Genomic DNA, 17396 nt, shown 5'->3' with positions numbered 1-17396 from the left:
GTTACTGGATTCTAGTTCCAAGTACATTTCTGTTTTGTTTATGTATTCTTTTCTTCCCTTTCCTTGATCCTTCTTGATATTCAACAGTCCATAGAAGCCTTCCTTGAAACACGGATTTAGAGCTATTTAAACCTGTGTCTCCTGAGACACAATTCCTGGGACCACACCCTCCCCTCAAATAAAGTTCATTCTTAAAACACGGTTGCAGTTTCTGAGTTTGGATTGATTGATGGGCTCCTTGGAGAAGAGAATCAGCCTGAAATTTAGGAGTCACTGAGACCTGTAGCAGGACAATATAGGTGGGCAGTAAAGGCCCTCGGTTCACAGCAAACTCTCTTGCATTGCACAAGGGAGGTGGGCTAGAGAAGAATAAGTAAGAACACAGCCAGAGTCCCAACCACCCGCCAACTGACAATCTGGTTTGCAACAGGAAGACTCTCTGCCATACCCTTGCCAGTCACACAAAGGATCAGGGCAGGTCCAAGATGTGCTGAACATCTAAGAAAGGCCTCTACATTCTGGGATGTTTCCTAATCTTTTATCCATCTCATGTCTTCACCCTTACTGAGGCAATGATGGTTTTTGCTCCCATCAATATTCCTAGCCCATTCTCCTAACTTGGAAATGAGTGTGGAAGATTCCCTGCCCCACGTCTCCTCTACTTCTGCACTTTCCAGATTCCACTTAAAGAACTCTGGGACTTTCCTGTGGCTCCTGGCTTGTTGAAGTGGAGCAAGATATGTGGGAATGCCAAGGCGATGTTCTCTGGACCACCTGCTGGACCATCTCTGGATTGAAGGCAGGAGGCATGTACAGAAATCATTGCACTTGCAGTAAGCAATATTTTGATATGAATGGGTGTGATTTAATTTTATCTCTTTTAACTTTCTATTTATTGTTGAAGAAAGGGCTTTTCCTAGATGATGCCTATAGCATATAGATGATACAAAGTGAACCAAAGGGTACAACTTAGGACTTTTGAATATTTTTTGGAGGGGTGGGTATAGCAAGGATTGAATTCAGGGGCACTCGACTACTGAGCCACATCCTCAGCCCTATTTTGTATTTTATTTAGAGACAGAGTCTCACTGAGTTGCTTAGCGCCTTGCTTATGCTGAGGCTGGCTTTGAACTCTTGATCTTCCTACCTCAGCCCCCCTGAGCCACTGGGATTGCAGGTGAGTGCCACAGTGCCTGCCATGACTTTGAATTTTAATTAATCATTCATATTTTTTCTATAAATCTGTAGCAGATGTAATAATCATTTTGAATGCCAGGGATCTTTATTCCAAGAACTAGGTGTTTGAAAGAAATAAGTATTTTGAATTAAAAAAAAAATGGTTGGAGGATCAGGAGTTGAAGCCTGAAGAAAAATGCAAATTTTATCCACAAAGATAGAGGAATTTGAAGAACTCAATCTTGTCCCAAATGAAATCAAAAGAGCTGAGTTTTAGGAAAGAAGGGAGACGATTCAGAACATCAGAACTGTGAGGAGATTTCCGTGCTTGAAGAAGCCTCAGGTGGAGTAATGACAACCCAGTGGTCACAGCCACAGGTGGTTGGGCATGCCAGCTGCTCCTCCTCAGTCTCCATCCCTAAATGCCAGGGAGGCACATGCCCCAAACTCCATCTCACAGACAAAAATCACCCCTAAGTCTGGAAAGTTGATAAGGGATGAGAAGAAATCTTAAAACAACTATTGGAAAATTTACCTAAATAAAATTAAATTTTAAACAAGTAGCAAATGAATTGTCTTGAATCAGTAAGATTGCATTTTTTTCATTGTTGAAATGAGTTTTTAAATTTTCTTCCTTTCTTTTTTATTTTAACTTATTTGTTCTCAGACACAACAGCAGAGTGCTCTTCAATTCTTTATACACAAATGTAGCATAGTTTTCGATTTCTCTGGTTGTACCCAAAGTAGGGTCCCACCATTTGTGCAATCATACATGTACCTAGGGTAATGATGTCCGTCTCATTTCACCATCTTTCCTATTCCCATGCTCCCTCCCCACTCCCCTTGGCCCCATCCAAAGTTCCTCCACTCATTCCATGCCCCCACCATAGGGATTAGCATCCATTTATCAGAGAGAACATTTGGCCTTTGGTTTTTGGAGGATTGGCTAGCTCACTGCAAGTCAAGCTGAGTATCATGGGTCAGTCATTAGATAATACTGTGCCTCTCCAAAGCCAGAGGCTTGGCAGATGTTAAGTCTTTCCATTAGGAAAAATGATAGGCTCATATATAAAACATGAAGAAAAAAGGATTATTCAACCTCCACTTCTGTCCATTTCCTGGTATGAGAAAAGTGGATGTGAAGCCCTAGGCAAAAATCACGAACCCAGTTCTTGTTCATTCATGTGATTTCAGTTCAGGCAATGAGACCCACTCATTTTTAGCTTCCAGATTCAGATAAAGGCTGATGTCCACATGATTCCATCTGCCGGGCTCCACATGGGCAAGCACAGGCACTCACTGATGAAGGGCAGGAGCCTGGTGGAGATTAAGATAGCCATGTTGTATCCTGTCTCTGCCTCCAATCCCTTGGTACACACTCCACTCTGCCACATCCCAGCAAGGGTACCAAAAATGGGAATCCAGTAGCGGTTATAGGGACCCAAAGTCATCTCCAGCTGCCCTCCCAAGATCTGGCTTGTGATATTTGCACTCTTCACTCCAGTCTCCTGAGTGACCTAGAAACATGGTTATGCTTTCCATGGGATTTTCTCCATGAGATGTCCCTATGCAGTTAATAGGTTTTGTTCAATGGATATGTTGGGGCGTTTTCCAAGTACCAAAGGAATAGCAGTCATAATTCAGTTGTGGCTACTGTGCTCTAGTGCCTAGCAAGTTGGGTAATGTTTAAGGTCTTCTTCGACCGATACACAAGGTAGTAACATTTCTATCACCACAGGTTTGCTTAGCTCATTCTTAGAGTCTTCTTTGCCTGACTTTCTTTACTCCATGTAATAATATTTTTTGAGACTCATCCAAGTAGTTTTGTGTATCAGCAGCTCATTTCTTTTTTATTACTGAATAGTTTTGCATTGTGTGAACACAGGACAGTCAGTTTATCCACTCTCCTGTTAATGCATATATGGTTTATTTTCCATCCGGGGGTTGTTCTGTAGAAGATTGATGTGAATATTCTTGTATAAATGTTTTTTTTGTGTGTGTGTGTGGACATATGCTTTTATTTCTCACAGGTTCATAACTAGAACTTGAATTGCTAGGAAATTAGTCAGTTGTATACATAATTTTAATAAGCTCCTTTTATGCTGGACTTACCCAGAGAAGTATTGTTTTTTGTGGCTTGAATAGGGGAGAAAGAAACTACTCACCTCCTGAAGTTTTGTTAATTTGAGTCTATAAAACAACTGATAATAGATGAACATGTGAAAAAGTATACAAATTTATTAACATGCAAACACACGAGAGCCACATAAAATATGAAGGCGCTTGGTCTTCTTCCTGTGAGTTAGTCTTCTAGGGAACTTGGCCTTCAGTAGATAGGGGAATTCAGAGAGAGCCCCTTCTTGGGATTTAGGAAGGAATGAAAAGTTAGAGGTAGGGTAGAGGTGCAGGAGAAGATCAGAGAGACCTTGGCTCTCCTTTAGTTAAAAGCTTGTAGAATGTCAAAGTGTTGTTGTATGTTTGGGGTCTTGTTTTCTGAGCCCTAGCACTTGTAATGATGGACTCTCATGATGCTGGTATCAATTTCCCAATTGTTAATTTTCCATTTTTCCAATGAGCACCATACAAGATCAGATATTCTGCCCAGTGTAGGAGATTTAGAGTTGAAAAGATTTAATTTTGTTCTTGAGATTATCAGTATCTAGAAAGAGGAACAGCACATCTACGTGTAGAGATGTTAAAAAGTGCAAGGACACCTTCCTCGATGGTGCATGCCTATAATCCCAGTGGCTTGGGAGGCTGAGGCAGGAGGATCACGAGTTCAAAGCCAGCCTCAGCAACTTAGTGAGTCCCAAGCAACTTAGTGAGACCTTGCCTCTAAATAAAATATAAAAAGGACTGGCTCAGTGGTTAAGTGATCCTGGGTTCAACCCCAAGTACATCAAACAAACAAAACACAAGGAAACCTGTGCCAGGGTCTGGCAAAATGAAGAGAGAATGCCTTTAAGTTCAGAAGAAGGAACATTCACTGAGGCCTGGTGCATTTGTGTGACGTTTAACCCAGGAGCGGGCACTGGAGATGCACCTTGAAGAATGACCCCCTTTCGGCAAGGGCATGGTAAGTGGGTGACTTGAACACCAGCTCCACAGAATATTATATGTCCACTAAAAGTATAATTAGAGAAACTGTGATTATTTGGGAAACAGTGGTCTGTCCACCTTTAAGTGAAAAAGCCTAAAACTATTTCTGTTGCTAAGACTATGTAAACTATGGTTATGACTATGGGGTGGAGAGAAAGCTGGAAAGATGTGTTGTACGGTGAAATTCTGGGTGACTTTTTCTTCTTAATTTTTCACTTTCATATGGCTTATTATTACTATTATTATTATTATTTTGTTACACACTTTTTATTATTTATATATGACAGCAGAATGCCTTACAATTCTTATTACACATATAAAGCACATTTTTTCATATCTCTGGTTATATACAAAGTATATTCACACCAATTCCTGTCTTGATACATGTACTTTGGATAATTATGATCATCACGTTCCACCATCATTAATTACTCCATGCCCCATCCCTTCCCCTCCAACCCCTCTGCCCTATCTATAGTTCGTCTATTCCCATGCTCCCCCTCCCTATCCCACTATGAATCAGCTTCCTTTTATCAAAGAAAACATTCAACATTTGGTTATTTGGGATTGGCTAACTTAGCATTATCTTTTCCAACTCCATCCATTTACCAGCAAATGCCATGATTTTATTCTCTTTTATTGCTGAGTAATATTCCATTGTGTATAAATGCCACATTTTTAAAAATCCATTCATCTACTGAAGGGCATCTAGGTTGGTTCCACAATTTAGCTGTTGTGAATTGTGCTGCTATAAACCTTGATGTGGCTGTGTCCCTGTAGTATGCTGTTTTTAAGTCCTTTGGGTATAGATGGAGGAGAGGGGATAGCTGTGTCAAATGTTGGTTCCATTCCCAATTTTTCAAGGAATCTCCATACTGTTTTCCATATTGTCTGCACCAATTTGCAGTCCCGCCAGCAGTGTATGAGGGTACCTTTCCCCCACATCCTCACCAACACTTATTGTTTGTCTTCATAATATCTGCCATTCTGACTGGAGTGAGATGAAATCTCACTCCATTATTATTATTATTATTATCATTATTATTATTTTGTTACACACTTTTTAAAGCAACAAAGTTTGGAAAGGAGATGAGTGTTCCTGTCCAGAAAAACAACATTGTCACAGACTTAAAAAAATGCGAAAGTAGTTTGCTTGTGTACTCACTTCTTCAATTGAGTCTGTTGAGTAACTGTGTTCAGATACCATTGTTGAAACAGAAAGCGGGACTGTTTGGACTGAATGTGCCAGACAGGAACGACTTCATCAAGCTGCCTTTGGCGTGGAGAACGAGGTATCAGTGGCTTGTGAAGCTCTCTCCACCCGAGGGGTGCAGGAGAGCGACTTTTGGACTTGGGTGTTTGGGAGACTGAAAATGAATGCCACCTGAAGTGACCAGCTTGCAACATGCTCTGCTGATGTGGGTGACAATCATAACGTCTTTTCCTAGTGATACGTCTTCAGTACCCCTGTTTCCAGAAACACTGAAGCATAGGCAGCAACTTATCCAGTTGCAATGAAACTGTTCTCCTTTTTCTTCTAATTGTCCCCAACTTGGCTAACACACACGTGGAGTTCCTCGCCGCCCTAGCATCCCTTGGCACAGCGACAGCAGCACAATCAATGCGACTCAGTGAGGTTCCCCAGCATGGGAGTAGCTCAAACAGGGGCGCCCAGCTGCCATCCAGATCAAAGAGATAAGCAACTTGTTTCCAAATGAATTATTGGCCCCCGCGGGGCGTGAGGCACTCTCATTTTTTCTTATAGAGAACAACCTTGGAAAGGTCTCTGGAGAAAGGGTATAGAGATTCAAGAAATCTCAAGCACAGGGGTTGCCTGTGTTTTCCTGGCTCCTATATTCAAGGAACAATCATCAGGGCTTTGTGAGCTGACTGCTTCTGTCCTCAGATCTCCCAACGTGGAGTTAGAAGTGAGGTTGCCTTGGAGTAAATTGGAACCCCTGTGTGGCTGGCTCCAGCTCTCACCCTGCTCCCTGTGACATTTCCCCAAGGGCCAGCTCTTAGTGTGGAGGCCCCCAGAGTGTTTATGGACATCTCTCCTCTGTTCTTCTCCTCTGAGCTTCTCATAGATGCCTGGGGGCAGCTTGCATGAAGTCCTGCCCCACCACTGCTGAGAGTGCTGGGCATGTTCCCTTGGAACTCTGCTGCTCTGCTCTGCAGGTGTCTCTTGGTTCTACCAGAAATGCAAAGCTCTCAGGGCCATACAGCCTCACTGTGGCCACTCTTCCCTCCTGCAGAGATCTGCCTGCCAGCTTCCCTGGCTTCCGCCCAGAAATAGGGAGAATGTCGCCCTCCATCAACTCTGTTTCCCTTTGTCACTTGAGCATCAAAGCCATCTTGACTGTGGCCTGAATGTCACCGAAAAGGGGTTAATCCTGTTTCTACAGCCAGCCTTTCTTGTTCAGGGAGGGTTAGGGTTAGACAACTGCAGTGGTCCACAGAGGGCCTTCTACCATATGGCTCCCTTCCAGTGCTGCCTCCTCGATCCTTCCCAGGTTTGGAATCTGGTCTGTCGGCTCTGAAACTCGCTTTGGAATTTAATCCCCCACAGGGAGGTATTAGGTGGCTGGGAATTTAGCTCAATGATGATATTTAGAGGTAGAGTCTTTGGGAGGGTTAGGGTTAGACAACGTCATCGGTAGGAACAACATGACTGAAGATCGGCAGCTTTGTTAGAAGAAGGAGAGAGGAAATTGAGGGTGGTGACACACACCTGTAATCCCAGGTACTCGGGAGGCTGAGGCTGGAGGATTGCAAGTTCGAGGCCAGCCTGGGTGACTTAGCAGGTTTGTAGTAATCCTGCAAACCTGCATTTTAATAGATCCAGTAGGTAGTCTGTGGACAACCAAGAACAAGAACCACTATAGTCTCAACTACTTAGGAGATTGAGACAGGAGGANAAAAAAAAAAAAAAAAAGTGAGTGCAGACTGGTAATATAGGAATGTAGCATGTGTCAGGCCTGTGTTCAATCTGAAAAAGAAGAAGGAGGAGAAGATAGAGAAGGACCAGAATCGACAGATGGACCTGTGTGCCCCCTTTTCTTTCACCAGATGATGTTCTGCACTATCTCAGGACTCTACCAGCAAGAAGGCCATCATGGGCCCCTTGATCATGAGCTAAAATATACTTCTTTTCTTTACAAATTATGCAGCCTATGGTATGTGTCATCAGCAAGAAAAACTGGATTAAGACGCTTTCTAAAAATTTATGCTAAGAAACCCATAAGCCTCACACCCACGAGGCTTGACTCTGCAAAGTTCAGCCATCATTCCCTCTCCGTGCCCTCAAGTCTCCTGAACTTGGCCCTTCCCCCCAAGCATCAGTTCTGAGCAAGAGGATGTGAGACCCTGGATCACAATCATGAAACCAGTGTCCCTTAGTGTGCTCTGGTCTCCTTTAGCATCAACCTTCAGCTCCTCTTTGTCTGAGATCAATGATTCCCCGTATGTATTTCCTGGGGGTTATAAGTGAAATCAGTTTCCATTGGGCAATATCTTTGTGTAGGTAGGTTTTAAAATGTACTTGGTAATTTTTTAAATCTGGGATGGCATAGCATGCAGACAATGTATGAATGACGAAATTCATTCATACATCCTCTGAATGGAAGAAAATGGATTTATATTCACAGACCCTAGAAATAGAAGGCAGGGTATACCCCATAGGGCCACACAAGGAGACAGGGAGCAAGGAGGAAATGAGGGCAAGAGCCTTGACTGTGGTTTTCCATGAGAAGCAAGAACAAGGCAGCGCCCATCGTGTAGAATCGACTAGTTGGATTCTGGCAGATGCTAAGGCACATGGGATGTCCCTTGTCCCTCAATGGCACAGTTAGAGCAGACAGATGGTGGCCTGGCATGTAGGAGCTGGGCAAAAGAGGCTGTGGGAGGTTCTAGGTTATGGAGGGTCTGGTTTGCATATGAAAATTATGCTAACAGGGGAGATGTTCTCTATGTGTAGGATTGGTTAATCCAGAGAAGGGCAGTCTCTTTAGGGTCAACAAGACTCCAGATGTCAAAGAACTGGAATAAAAAATTAAAACAACAGCAATAGAACATGCTGACCCCAAGCTGTCGGACAAAGTTTAACTAAAATTATTCACTGACGAGCAACCTTACATCTTGGTTCTTTATCCTACAAATCTATATTTTCAAGGCGATTAAAACTTAAGAAGAAGGCAGAGATCCAGAGAGCAAAGACAATCCAGAACCATGACAGGTCCTCAGCGATCGTCTGTAAGGAGGGGGAAGCCATCCAAGGGTGGCCTGGGCTTTGGGTGTATAAGGGAAGGCTGGCTGTGCAGACTGCAAGGTGTGGATGCAAAGTCCATGAAACAGCATCCGACCCCTGTTGTCCAAAGGACTGAAGTACTAACCAGAGGTAGACCAAAGAATGGGATGTGGATCCGCCATACCATTCCCCGGAGCACAGGTCTCCCCATCATTTGCTTTGCAGTAAGCTCGTTTAAGACAGAGCTTCTTTGGTGGAATGTGATCTAGTGACGTCTCACCGGCCTGGTTTGCTTTCTGGATCCACCACTCACTACCCGAATACCTTGGTGGTTTGCTAACCTCTCTGACCCTCTGTTTTTAAAGCTGTAGACTAGACATAATAATCTTAGCATGGCAGAGCTGCCGTGAGAATTCAATAAGAGATAGCATGTCCAGGTCCTGCCCAGAATCTAACTCAGGCAGGGGCCTGACCACGTTGGTTTCTTTCCTTCAGCTTTGATGTGGTCTTGAGAGTGCTGATGTTTTCCTTTAGGAAATTTCCAAAACACCAAGTTGCAGAGAGCAGACCTTGCGTTCCTGGAACAAGACTCAAGGCCGTTGTCATCACCACAGCTTTCAGATCCAAACCCAAAGACTGCGGGAAGTTCCCTGTGAAATCCTTTATCCACAGAGGCTCCCATGGCAAGACCTGTGACTTAAAAATACAAACTCAAGATATTTCTTGGGGCTCCAATTCTGCTGAGGGGACAATAAACCTTTTGAAAACCATCACAAGCCACGGTTCCTAAGTGGAGAAGAAGAGATGCCTACTCACTCTTTCCTAGTCTAGAGAAGGACTGGTATGCTCTTTAGCTACAGAAAAATCCCAAAGGGAAGGAAAGAAAATCAGCATAATTATATTTTGAGCCTTTTTTTTCCCAGAGCCAACATTGGGTCACTATGGAAAAAATTATTTTCTTCTGTTTAAATAAACTTTTATTTTTAGATACGTTTTAGATACACAGTAAAATTGACCAGAATTTATAGAGCATTCTCATTTATCCCTGCCCTGAAACAGCACAGTATTTCCCACAAATAACATCAGGCACCAGAGTGATATATTTGTTACAGCTGATGAACCTGTACTGATACATTGTAATCACCACAAATCATAGTTAACATTAGAGCTTACTCTGGTGTTGTGTATTCTATGGTTTTGATAAATGTTTAATTATACATATCAACCACTATAGTACCATACAGAATGATTTTGCTAAAACTTTTCTGGGTTCCATTTATTTATCTTTCTCTTTTCCCCTGGCAACCACTGATTTTCTTTTACTGTCTCTATAATTTTGCCTCTTACAGAATTTCATAGATTTGGTATGATACAGCAAATACCATTTTCAGATTGACTTATTTCATTGAGTAATATGTACTTTACCAAGTAATATCCATATCTTTTCATGGCTTGATGAATCTTTTTCAGTGTTAAATCCTATTTCCTTGTCTGGACATATCCCAGTTTGTTTATTTATTTACCTACAGAAGGACATCTTGGTTGCTTCCAAGTTTTGGCAATTATGAATAACCTTACTCTAAACATCGGTGGGTGTTGAATTTTGTCAGAGCACACTGTCACAAAGACTGAACTAAGGATGAGACCATGGAACTGCCAGTAATTAGCTGTAAGAATTGGGGGAAGTCCTCAACTCTCCTGGCTCTTGGTAGCTCCAACATCTGGGTTTCCAATTGCCTTTGGTCTCTGCTGCCTACTGTGGTTCTGTTCTGTTCTAGAATGGTGACATTTCCGAAAGGAGACAAGGAACACCCGGAGTCCTGGGAAAGCTGGCAGGAAGACCAGGAAGCAGAGCCTCTCAGAAAGCACAGAGGAGGGGAGGATAAATTACAAGTGGACTTACCATAAACAACACCAGGCTCATCGCCACGGCGGCTGGAGTGTGAGAAGAAAATGAGCAAGGAAAAGTGGAAGCAGAGGGTTGGAATCGAGCGGAATCTCAGAGGAGTAGAGGACCATCTCTCCCCAGTAGGGACCAGCAGACACCAAACAGAGACAGGGCTGGAGAGGAACCCAGCAGGTCATGAGAAGCAAGGGTCCTAACGATGATGGGCATCTGTGTCAACATGGGGAGATAGTCATGGCATAATTTAGGGAAGGTTGAAAACAGAAGCCGTACTGTGATTGAATGACTCTATCACAAATATATACAAATATATGTTTATTTATATGTCTCATAAATAAACATATTTTCATATTTGTTTTAAAAATAGATAAATATACATAAAACTAAATATACATTTATGAAAATATAATAAGTATATATTTATAAACAAATAAATATATAAAGCAAAATATTTATATATGCTAAACATTCACATATATGCAAATATGTTTACATACATGCAAAACATTTACATATATGCAAATACATTTACATATGTGTAAATACACATTTACACATATGTAAATACATTTACATATGTGTAAATATATATGAATAAATGTATATATTTAAAATAACATAGGCATTTTTCCTACATGATGATTTTATTATGGGAATTGTTGGAGAAAAATATCCATCCAAATCTTCTTTCTCTTCCTTGCTGTTTCTCCCTCTCTCTTCCTTCTTTTCTTCTTTCCTTCCTCCTCTCTCCCTTCTACCAGTATATACGGAATGCCTCCTGTGCCCCAGGTCCTGGGTTGGCCTGAGAAATGAGCAGAATCCACACCTTCTCGGCTCTCTTGGGCAGCCTCTTGGGACTTCCTTTGATGGCAGTTAAAACTCCCTGACGCTCTCCAGATATATTTGTTGTCTGCTTTCCTTCTGGAATCAAAGTCCCATGGTAGCTAGAATGAGCATGTTGGGGGCTCAGGAAAGGATGGCCAGAATGTGGTGCTTAGACACCCTGCACGAAACAGCCTCAGGTCTCCCTGATCTCCTCCTGCCCCACCATTCTCTTGATCCTCTTTCTCGCCCAAAGAGCAGGAAAAGACTTTCCCTGGAGTTCCCTTATCTACCCAAAGACCAAATCCAACCGACAGGAAAACGATTGTTTTCAATCTTCTTTGTGACATCTTGTAAACCATGGAAGATTATAGTCATCCCCCGGAGGAAGAGAACAAATATCAAACACCACACCTTGAGCCCATGCTGTCTATAATCTGTTCTTCCAGGACCATTCATCTCCCCTCAAAGTCATGGGCTAATTTTCTAAATTGCCTACCACCCTCAACGCCCTGTTCTCTATGAAGAAGGTATCTAAGCTGTAACCATCTGGCCCTTCTTTGAATCTTTATATTTTGTACGGTTCCAGAGCTTATGCACATTAAAAAAAAACGTATATGCTTTCATTCCCATTAATCTACTGTTAGTTTATTTCAGCAGACGTAGACTTAAACCTTCAGAGGCAAAGTTTGAACCTCTGCATGCATGCACCAGTGAGTCCCCACTAAATAGGTCACCCCACTTCACCTTCCTTAGAGGGGAAGGGTAGACTCCCCTGAGTGCAGCTCACCCACTCCTTCTCAGTCCCTTGGAACTTACTGCAAGCAAAGTTGTAAAGATCAAAGCCCCAAACGGTAGCACTCACAAGAGGACCTTGAATGTGTGGACTGAAGAACATACAGAAGCACTTAGTAGGTTTGGGTCCATTTTATTCACAAATTTACTCTTTTCAGCTAGCAAGAAAATTAGACTATGAAGATATGTGTGATATTAAGACCACTCTAAGAAAAACATACTTCTTATTTTTCAATTTGAAACTCTCTAGCCTCTTGCCACTTCTTATTGAAGCTACTATTTTAATAAAACAGTTAAAATGTAAAAAATATAGCATAGGAAAAATGTACAAAAAAGAAAAGATGAACAGCTCACAAATATATCACAAAGCAAATACCTAAACAGCTATGTACTCATCATTCAGAACATAGAGCATCTTTGGCATTCTATGACATATATATCTACATTTCTTAAACTTTATATAAATAAAATACATCATATGTACTTGGTTATTTTGTTGTTGTTTCTGATGTCTTCCATTCAACGATATGTTTTCTCATAGCTTTGTATATGTTTTCCCTGTGAGATTCATGTAGGTGTATTTTGTTTCTTTTCATAGCTGTATGGTATTTCAATGTAGGGATATACCATGATGTTCATTTGAGTTGTTTCTATTTAGAGGCTACTACAAAGAGTACTGCTGTGAACAGTCTTGCATATGAGTCCTGTGGTATACATCTAAACATTTCTGTTAGGTATATAACTAGAAATGGAATTGCTGCAGTATAGGGAATACAAATTTTCAACTTTAGCAGACAGTATCAAACATGTTCCAAAGTGGTTGCTTCGATTTATGTTCCCCTGGGAGCGTGTGAGGCTTCCAGTTGCTCCACGTCCTCACCTACCTGATGAAGTCAGCTTTTTAAATTTTAGCCACAGTTCTCAGGTACACAGTGGTTTTATAGTGTCCTTAATTTACATTTCTCTGATTTCTAATGAGATCGAGCCTTTTTAAACGTATATGGTCCATTTGAATGTCTTCTTTTACAACTATTCAAGTTCTTTCTTTGCTAATCATGATGTTCTCAATCTTATCTTTTGTTGCCAGACTTATAAGACCATGTTTATTTTAAAGTCCATGCTAAACAGTGTTGGCTGGGGTTTTTTTCTTTTCATGTTTTTTTCCCCCTCGTGTGCTGTTTATTTGTGTGACAGATACTGTGCTTGAAAGATTTTTTTTACATAAATGATTTACATTTGCATCTGCCAAGGTACTTGGTAGCATGAATGATAAGGGCTAACCAGATAAGTAGACTTGAAGATACCCTTCATTCCCCATAAGGACTCATCAACATCTGGGTCACTGATTGCTAGAATTATAAAGTGAGGCCACCCCATGCCTTGGCCCATTCTGTGTGTAGCCTCTTTCCTTTACAATTCTATGCCATGTTGTGATGTAGCCAGAGGGCCTTTGCCAGAAAGCTGACACCATAATATATGGGCTCTGAATCAAGCAGAATTGTGAACCACACAGCCCTCTTTATGTTATAAGTTATGCAGCCTCCTGTATTTTGTCATAGCAGCATAAAACTGACAATTAGTAAAAATGTTGATTTTTGGCTTTGTGTTTACATGAACATGAATAGAGAGTTGTGGGTATGAATTTATGTGTGTTTGCAGGTGTGTGTGTGTGTGTGTGTGTAAAAAGTTTCTACTGGGTACTAGCACATTGTCTGTTATCTATCATCTATCCATCTTAAAGTTCAAGGATGACTGTACTTGTAGTTATAGAGCATACAATTTTCTCTGGCTGCTTTAAGCAGAATTTATTTACAAAGTATTCAGTCACCTAGGGTATCATTGGAAATACTAGTGGAACAGGCTTTAAGTCAAGTTTTTAGGAACCATTATGACTGAGAAACAAGAATCAGGACAAGTTGCCTCTTGCCAGGATTAGAAAAAGCTATTGCTAGGACCTTTCTCCATTCCCTGGATGATCCACACCTGCCTCTCCACTCAATTTTACATCAAAGTCTCAGCTGGAGACATCTATCTGATTGGTGGAAATTCAATGTAAGTTGTTGTTACTATTGTGATTGATCTTATCTTATTGATCTTTTTAATCCATTTTTTTTTTGGTCAGCTAGTATGGAAACAATGTGTCAAACAAAAATTCTTATACTTGGCTTCTGGAATTACCCTGGGTTCAAGAATTAGCCTGAGTTTCATTTTATTGATTCCATACTTTTTTTGTTGCTGTTGCATTGACGACCATCATTGCTGGTATCAATATTGACTGTTATGCCCAGCCTTATTTGAATCAATGACATCATTTTAAACTGCCTATTGGTTTGGGATGTTTTGGATAGAATTTTCTTGTGATGAGGCCTAAGTTCTTCTACATACCAGAATTGTGTTAGTCAGCATTTAATGACTATAACAAGATACCTGAGGTAATGAACTTATAAAGAGAAAAGCTTTATTTTTGACTCACAGTTTTGGAGGTTTCAATCCATGATTGGCCCTTTTCCTAGGGGGCCTATGGGGAGCTGGCACATGGCTGGAAGTCATAGTAGGACAAAACTGCTCACCTCCTGGCCAAGAAGCAACAGAGAGAAGAGGGGGATGGAGTCCCATGATCCTCTTCAAAGGCACCCCTCCCCCAATGACCTAAAGACCTCTCACTAGGCTCCACCTCTTGAAGGCTCCATCAGCTCCCAACAGCATTATTTCAGAGACCAAACTTTTAACACATGGGCCTTTAGAAGACATTCAATCTCCAAACCAGAGCAAAACTCATTAAAGATCCCTCCTTCATCTAGGACCCTCCTAGGACTTTGCAATATTCTCCCACACACTCCCACAGTCTCTTTAGCCCCTCTGGTGGAAAGAAGGGAGGCATCAAGACTGATTTGTTAATAAGACAGAGTGCTCCATCCAGCAAAGGAAAGCTACCAAATCAAATGAATGGTGTCCCTTTTGTATTTTGTTCCACATGGTGATGTCATCTCTGGTGGCAGAGAGAGTAAGAACTGAAAAAGGAGAAAATGAATAGGAGAAAAAAGAAAGAAGGGTAAAATCTGAGACCATATGTCAAGATAACATAAGGACTTAAATTTTTGAGGCCCCTCACACACTTTTCTTGTAGGCAGCAAAATAAAGAACATCTTGATATGTTTTTTTCCCCCCCGTGGCTGCAAGCCACTTGTCATTTCAAGTAATATCTGGGTGTGGCGGGGGGAGAGGGATCATTAGACAACCATATTCTCACCATTGTCCCTTGAAATGCCTCACTTCTTTTGATCATTTCCTATTTCATGTGCTATGTTTGGCACGTCTACATTTTCACTTACGCCTATGATCTTTTGAAGATCTAAGCACACGAAATTCTGTAAAGGTCAAAGAAATTTCATTTAATGTTATCTCCAATTTGTGAGTGATTTTTTTTTTCATTTGATGACAAAAGGTTTTTATTTTTTAAAAATAAGAAAGGATGTCTTTGATTTCCTAACTTTGAAAACCCCTTCCAAGTAAAAATTTCCACGTGTGCACACATAGTTATAAACGTTCGATGCGACTTTGAGTGTTTTGCACTGATGGACCCCTATGGATGCATCTGCCCATATTTCCTATGTATACATATTATGTCGAGTGTAAACTGTTATTATAAAGTGAGGATATAGTGTAAACTGTTATATTATGAAAAGTGGCAAGCATTTACAGCATTGAGTATCAGTTGGAGATGATTTTGCTCCCAGGGGACATATGGTGATATCTGCAGACAGTTTTGGTTGTCACCCCCTGAGCTTGGAGTGCTACTGGACATCCCTGAGCAGAGATCATGCTGCACAGTGTCAACAGTGCTAAGGCTGAAAACTGTCTCTGTTCCAGAGATAGAGAGGTAGGCCATTACTTAGTGAACAGATGCTGATTGGACACTCATAATATGCAAGACTCTATTTGAGTCATGGCTTAGATATAAACAAACCTCAAACATTTATTATTGTGCTCTCAGTTTATTTACAGTGTAGTAAGAACATGCAACAGGCAAGGTTCTCATAAGACATATTTGTAGTATCTGGAATGAGATAAGCTAAAGAGCTGTTCACAAAGGAATGCATGTCAGAAACATCTGGAATAAAAGGGTTACCTGGGCTGGTAGCAGCTGGTGTGCTACCATTCCTGTGCCCTCCTGAGCTCAGGTATAAAGTGGACACTGGGACTTGGAAGGAGATACGTTCTCACAGCATCAGCTACCTTAAGTGGAGTGACCTCCAGTAGAGAGGCAGAACCACCTAGAGGTGACCTCTCAGGGAAGTAACTAGGGCATTAAATGTCCCAACCTCCCTCCCTCATGCTGTGAGAATGTCTTGGGCCAGAGCCAACCAAAGCCAGAGAGCGTGGGGGTCAGCATGGAGCTAGCACCTGGAGTGGAGGTGGGGAAGGTGAAAGGCAGACTAGGAGGGGGAGAGGTGAAGGCCAACCACAGGTCACTGGTCAAAGTGTTTCTTTATGAAAACAACTCTCATTCCAAGCAGAAATGGGTGAGTGCCATAAGGGGCACCAAATCCAGGGCTCCTGGATTTCAGAGGCATGAGGGACTCTTTCACACTTGGATGAGCTCAGGGAAAGCTTGGTAAAGGATGTGGCATTTAAGAAGATGGCCTTGAGGACCAAGTGGAGTAACTGACTCGTCAGCCTCTTCCCATTTGGAAAGGTCACCTTCTTCTCATAGATAGTGAGAAAGGTGGCGTGTACGAGCCTTTCCAAGACTCACCATCCTACTCTCTTCCCCACGACTTTGGCTCCATCTCTGGCCTCTGACCATTTTCTTGGGAAGTGGTTTCTATCTAGGATGCCTCTCCCTCTACATGGCCACCCACAGAAGGGTGGATTGGGCAAGTCCTACTTGTCTTCATTACATACACTGTCTTCTGTTCCTTTGTTTTTCGTAACACCACTGTGATCATCTCTTTGTATCATCTACCTTCCTATCTATATATCCATCTATCCATTAAATTGTCTGTCTAGTCTTATCTATTAATCTAATTAATCAAATCTACCATCCATCCATCCATCCATCCAACCATCCATCCATCTATCCATCCATCCAACCATCCATCTATCCATCCATCCATCCATCCATCCAACCATCATCCATCCATTCAACCATCCATCCATCTATCCATCCATCCAACCACCCATCTATCCATCCATCCATCCATCCATCCATCCATTCATTCATCCATCCATCTATCAAATCTATGCATATATGTATCTATCTATCCACCCATCTAGTCTAATATAATCTTACCTATCATCTATATTTTAGGACTTAGTAGCTAAGGAAAATTGTAACATAGGATGACAAAT

This window comes from Marmota marmota, unplaced genomic scaffold (genome assembly GCF_001458135.2).
Source record: "Marmota marmota marmota unplaced genomic scaffold, marMar, whole genome shotgun sequence".
Lineage (NCBI taxonomy): Eukaryota > Metazoa > Chordata > Mammalia > Rodentia > Sciuridae > Marmota > Marmota marmota.
The sequence above is the reverse complement of the archived record's forward strand: the minus strand, read 5'-3'. Positions refer to the sequence as shown.